At 30.9% G+C, this 5,944-nt stretch overlaps 1 long non-coding RNA gene across 1 annotated transcript; it reads left to right on the forward strand.

The window, feature by feature from the left end:
* LOC107642978 lies at window positions 1,775-2,500 on the forward strand. Its single transcript, XR_001620723.2, has 2 exons — window positions 1,775-2,026; window positions 2,118-2,500. It is a non-coding gene; the product is annotated as an uncharacterized LOC107642978 (long non-coding RNA).

Consider the following 5,944-nt stretch of genomic DNA (forward strand, 5'->3'; position numbering starts at 1 on the left):
CGCGGGTTTTTTTTTTTTTTCTTTTCTAACAATTAAATAACTGGTATCTTGGCCTGCCAGTCTACGTGTGTGTACGTTCAATAAAGTCAACTAGAATCCGTGTGTTTTGTTTCAAAAGAAAATTAATTATTACTATTTTACTAGTTAGTGAGTTAATCATTCACTAATTCAAGTTGGATGATATTTGTGTAGAGCTACTCACGTGTGTTAAGTTTAGATTTCTTGGAAGCTTCGGTTTTTGTTTGATAAAATTTTTATTCATAAACCCAGAAATTATTTTACATTTAAAATTATGTTTAAAGAAATTCTTCATGTACAAGTATTTTTCCATACAAGTCATATAAGTCATTTATTTCTTTTTTTTTTTTTTTTTTCTATGCCTCTTCTTTTTCTTCTCCTTTTTCTTCTTTTTCTGTGCTTCTTCTTCTTCGTTTTTGAAGTGTTTCATCTTCATCGTCGTGTTTCTCCTCATTCTTCTTTTGATTTTGCAACATTATGTATTTTTTTCTTCTTTGTTTGATTTTTTTCTCCCAAAAAGAATTATGAGAATGTGAAATAAGAAAATGAAGAAGAAGAAGAAGATGAGGAGGAGAAAGAGGAAGAGTTCTAAATTATGCATAAGGTAACGAATTTTGGGTGTATTTTTTAAATCATTTGGGTGTATTTCTGTAATCCTTTGGGTGTATTTCTATAATCGTTTGGCTGAATTCCTGTAATCGGTTGGGTGTATTCTTGTAATCTTTTGGGTGTATTTCTGAAGTTCCATTATCTTCACGATTTCAAAGCTTGATTTCAGAAAAAAAATAAAGCAAAAATACCAATGATAAACGCAAATAAAACAACGAATGAAAATGTAAAGAGAAAACGCACGAATGAGATCGAACAAATTTGACAAGAAACTCATTTTCATGGAGGAGGAAGAAGAAGAATAGTAGAAGAAGAAGAAGGAGAAGAAGAAGAAAGAGGAGGAGAAGAAGGAAGAACGCGAAAGACGCTATGGAAATCGTATATGGGCTAGCGTGCTTTTTGTTAAGTTGTATGTGTAGCACTCCTCTTATGTTTATAATCTTTATTTATCTTTTATCGATTTTATCTTTTATACATATTATTATGTTATTTATGAAATTCTTATTTTCTGTTTATATGAACTTTTTTCTATTATTTATTATTTTTGCTTTTTGTTAATTATTTGTTTGATATTATATATTTTTATAATTTAATTTATTAATTCTATTAAGTAAAATAAATTAAACAAAAAAATTAATTATAAATAATAATAATAAAAAATTATAACATATTAAAAAACATATTAAAAATATTAATTTAAACAACATTTATTTTACTATGATCTATTTTGATATAAACATTGTCAAATATAAATTACTTTAATATAAATTTACTTTTCATTAAAATCAAATTTGCAATCTCAATTTTACACGAATTTCTATTTATAAACTGTAATCCAAACAAACAATTAATTCTAATTGTGTACTCAAATTAACTTACAAGTCAATAAAGCGTTTTTTAAATTTTATTTATGGTAAAAGTAAGGGGTAACCTGAAATGAAAGAGAGGTGGGCTGCTGAATAGGTGGGATGGTCATGTGAGTAGGCGTGCAACGTGGACTATTGAAGAGGTTCATAGAATGTGACAAGAGCAGCCGAACCAATATATTATTATTAGGCACCACCATTACCATAATACTAAGAATGAATTAGGAAGAAAGGAATTAAAGTAGGATATATAATAGGAATAGAGGGAAGCCAAATCCCTTCCTTGGTAACACTAACACATTCTGGAGTGTGTAATGCACCTCCGCAAGACGCTTGGCACAACGTGTTTTCATATACTATATACTATTAATCGGTGCCTCTCTTCTCTGCTCCACCACCACCATACCATATATATAAAGACATTCGCACATTAATTACCTAACCACTTTTGTCTCATCGCTACATGGATTGGTGGCATAAGATCAGAAGAACTTGGTGTGCGCTCTCTACAAGAATCAAGCTTCGCAAATCTGGTAGTTAGCTCCTCCTCTATCTATCTCTAACAATCTCTTGTCATTATTAATTTTGAATTAAACAATTAAGCATATTGGTATGTTCTTGAAGGGGTTGGGAGACACAGCGGTGGGATTGAATACAACGGCGATGTTGGGTTGCTGAAGCTAAGAGATGATGTACAAATGTGTGGGTACAGAGATGTAGAGGTTATGTGGAACATGTTGAGCATAACCCTACACCATGATCAAGTGGAAGCCACCAACTCAACTACTGCCTGCAATTGTAGATCCATTTCCACTGCTTTAATTATTAATTTCTGAACTTCTGTGTATGATAAAGTTTTGCAGTGGAATATATGTGCATAGTGTATAATGTATTTTTCTTGCAATACATGTATTTCTTATAGTAAGTAATATATAAGAATAAGGATAAGAAATTAAGAATGAAACTTTTGTTAATAAGAGGGAATTGAAGTTGAGTTTGATTGCTTCAGTTCATAGCATCCCCATTGTTTGTTATGATTTGCAAAGTAGGTGCCGCTGGGGTAGGTTGGTACTCCCGTCGTGTACAGTGTACTTACAAGTTACAAGTTAGATAAGTAAATAAATATAAGATAATATTATTATTAACTTATGAAGTCAGATTCAATATATTAGAGAAAGCTTCTAATTCACTAGTAAAGAAGCAGTTTTTATTCAAAATTTGAATTAAACCTGAATTATAGGACGTGTTATATGCAGGAGGAGCGTCAAACAAAATAGGGTACAGGACAGTAGGAAACAAGTGCGGGAATAGTTACGAGTGCAATTCAAAATTTAGGCTAGTCTATAAATAGAGCTTTAGGAAAACATTGTAATCAGTTCAGTTCTTCTTGGAAAACACTTAAAAACCCAAAAACGCTCTCAACCCCTTGACATCACAGAGTAAAAATTGGGAATCTTAAGTAATTCCTCTGAACACAAACACTTGTACTTTGTTTTTTTCCCAGATTTTATTAATAAAATTTCTCTACTTTTACGTCTTCTTCTCTTTTACGTTCATGTTTCTTCCTTCATCTTCTTTTTAATTTTCAATTTCTACAGTTTACTTTGCCACCGGCACCTTGCATTTATATGTTTATTTATTACTTTTATTCCTTTTAATTTTATTTAACGTTACAATTGCGACATTGAGATACCCATATTTTTATTTTAAACATTAACAAAATTTGAGTAAAACAAATTGGCACGCCCGGTGGGACCTTGTCAATAGATTGTAATTATCAAAAGAAAAACCAGGAGTTTTTAAATTTGCATGTGGTTGCGCAGTGGTAAGTTCGTGCGTCCAGAGCCAAGGAAATCAGCGTCAGGTAACATGTCAAATACTTCTGCAGCATCTTCTTCTACTTTCAGTGATGAGATTAGAGGAAATAAATCCGGAAATTCTCCTGTGATTTCAAACGCAGAGCCTACCTTGCTGTCAATGAGGCATGATGGCGTTGGTCATGCCCATACAGGGTTAAATGCAACTCACATAAATACCATGGGGTGGCCGCCATATGGCTTGCCACCGGAGTATGTCCCTCCGTGGTGACATAATGATTGCCTGTGCCTCTACTCAACTTTTCAAAATCCTATTTATCAAAATCCAGATGGCATGTCAAATCTACCTGTTTCTGGGGTGTCAGACTCACACATGTCACAACAAAATTTTTCACATGCTATTAATGCAGGAAATAACAGTGCATCTAATTCTACTACATCCACCATTAGGGTAGAAAATTCTAGACCTGTATTTTCTGACAGGTCAGGAGCAATGCTTGTTAATCAATCTAGTCAAACTGTCGAATTTTTAGCAAACATTAGGCAACAGATGGGTGAAAGCTACCTGATCTAGTAAACATGTTAACTCATCAAATGGTGACGGTTTTGAGTCTTTTCTTAAAAAACACAAATACTAGAATTGAACAGTTAAATAGGCAAGTTAATAGAATTGCTACTGTGGTAAATTCAAAAGAAAATGACAACTATGGTTTAGGATTCAATGATGTCAACCAAAATGATGGAGCAATTCCTAATTATAATGTTCATATATCTATACATGGTCAAAATGCTGATAATATGTTGGAAAGACTTGGGCAAAATAATATTGGGGGGTAAGATGTCAATCAAGTGATTGAACAAATTCTAAAAAGATTGGGATTTAGTGTTGGATGTACAAATCAACCTCAGTTTATGTCTCTTTTTCCTAAATTTATCCAACAAACTGAATTACCTGAGGGATAGAAGTTTCCTAAGTCATTAACTATATTTTTTGGGGAAGATGAAGAATCGTCAGTAGAGCACATTGCTCGCTATACTGTCAAAATCAATGAAGTGGCATCAAATGAGTATTTAAAGATGAAATTCTTTCCCTCCTCATTGACAAGAAATGCCTTTATATGGTTTTCTAATCTAAAACCAAATTCAATTCACTCTTGGAGGCAATTAGAAAAAGATTTTCATAAACAATTTTTTCGTAGTGAATTAAGAATTAGTTTAAATGATTTATTCTTTATCAAACGCAATGTCGGAGAATCAATTGATAAGTATTTTGCTAAATTCAAAAACATGAGAAATAGATGCTGTACTTCAGTTCCAGACTCTGAAATTGTCAAAATTGCCATAAATGGATTAGAATTTGGAATTAGAAAGAAACTTGTAAATCAACACTATCATGACATGACTCAACTTACTGAATATGTTAGACAAATGTAACAGTTAAAAGTTGAGAAAGAAGCAAGGTATAAAGAGATGATAAAAGAGAGATTGAATATTCATCAAACATCTCATTAAATAAGCCATATAGAGGATAATCGAAAAGAAATTTCTAAAGTATAAGATAAATGACTTGTATGCAAATAAGGGTTTAATTTTGATAAACAAAAAAAATATGATAAAAAAATGATCTCGTCTTCTTTGTTTTTTATTGGTTTTCATTTTTTTTTCTCTCTCATTCTGATCTTTACTTTTTCTTTTCTCTCTTCTTGCTCTGTTTCTCTGTCTCTTTTTCTTTTTTATTCATCCTAATTGTCTTTGCCTTCTTTTTTTTTTCATTTTTCTTATCTTTTAAATTTTTATTTCTTTCTTGTCTTTTGGTTCTAACTTTTATTTACCTTGTTATGATTTTATTTAAAAAAAAAAAAAGATGCATCAAGTTTAAAATTTTGGACAAAAATAATCTCTCATTGACATTTGGGTATGTACTTCATAAATACAAAAGTCTAATTGACTTAGAAATTCTGTTGAGTCTATTAGCGCTTGGAGTCAAAATTATTAGAATGTTAGTGTGGAAATTTTATAGGATTAGAAATTTTATCAAATTTAATTGACACCTAGAGTTTAACATATGAAAGAAACGACTTCACGAAGTTAAGATTATGTTACTTCTGAAGTTAGGAAAATTGTGTCAATTAAAACAATGAAAGTGTGTGTCAAAAAACTCTTAATTGAAATATTAAAGGTCAAAACAAAGGTCAATTGATACACATTTAATGTGCCGAAATTAGAACAGATATCATTTGACACACTTAAAAATTTCATACAAAAGAATAGACCCCATTTACAGTTTAACTATTAATGTAAAAATTTTATAGACTTAGAAATTCTGTTAAGTCTATTACTAGTAGGCATTTAATCTGTCAAGCGGATGTGCCTAAAATGTCAATTGACTCTCAATATCAAAAATAAGAAAAATGTCAATAAATAAATAAATTTTCTCACTTTCAATCATTGCATATCTTCAAGTGAGAAATCTTGGAGGGCATCTTGTTAGGCAAAAAATTATTATCACTTAGAAAAAAAATAATTTGTTTTAAATAAATAAATATAAGATAATATTATTATTAACTTATGAAGCCAGATTCAATATATTAGGGGAAGCTTCTAATTCACTAGCAAAGAAGCCGTTTTTATTCA

Source organism: Arachis ipaensis, chromosome B01 (genome assembly GCF_000816755.2).
Source record: "Arachis ipaensis cultivar K30076 chromosome B01, Araip1.1, whole genome shotgun sequence".
Lineage (NCBI taxonomy): Eukaryota > Viridiplantae > Streptophyta > Magnoliopsida > Fabales > Fabaceae > Arachis > Arachis ipaensis.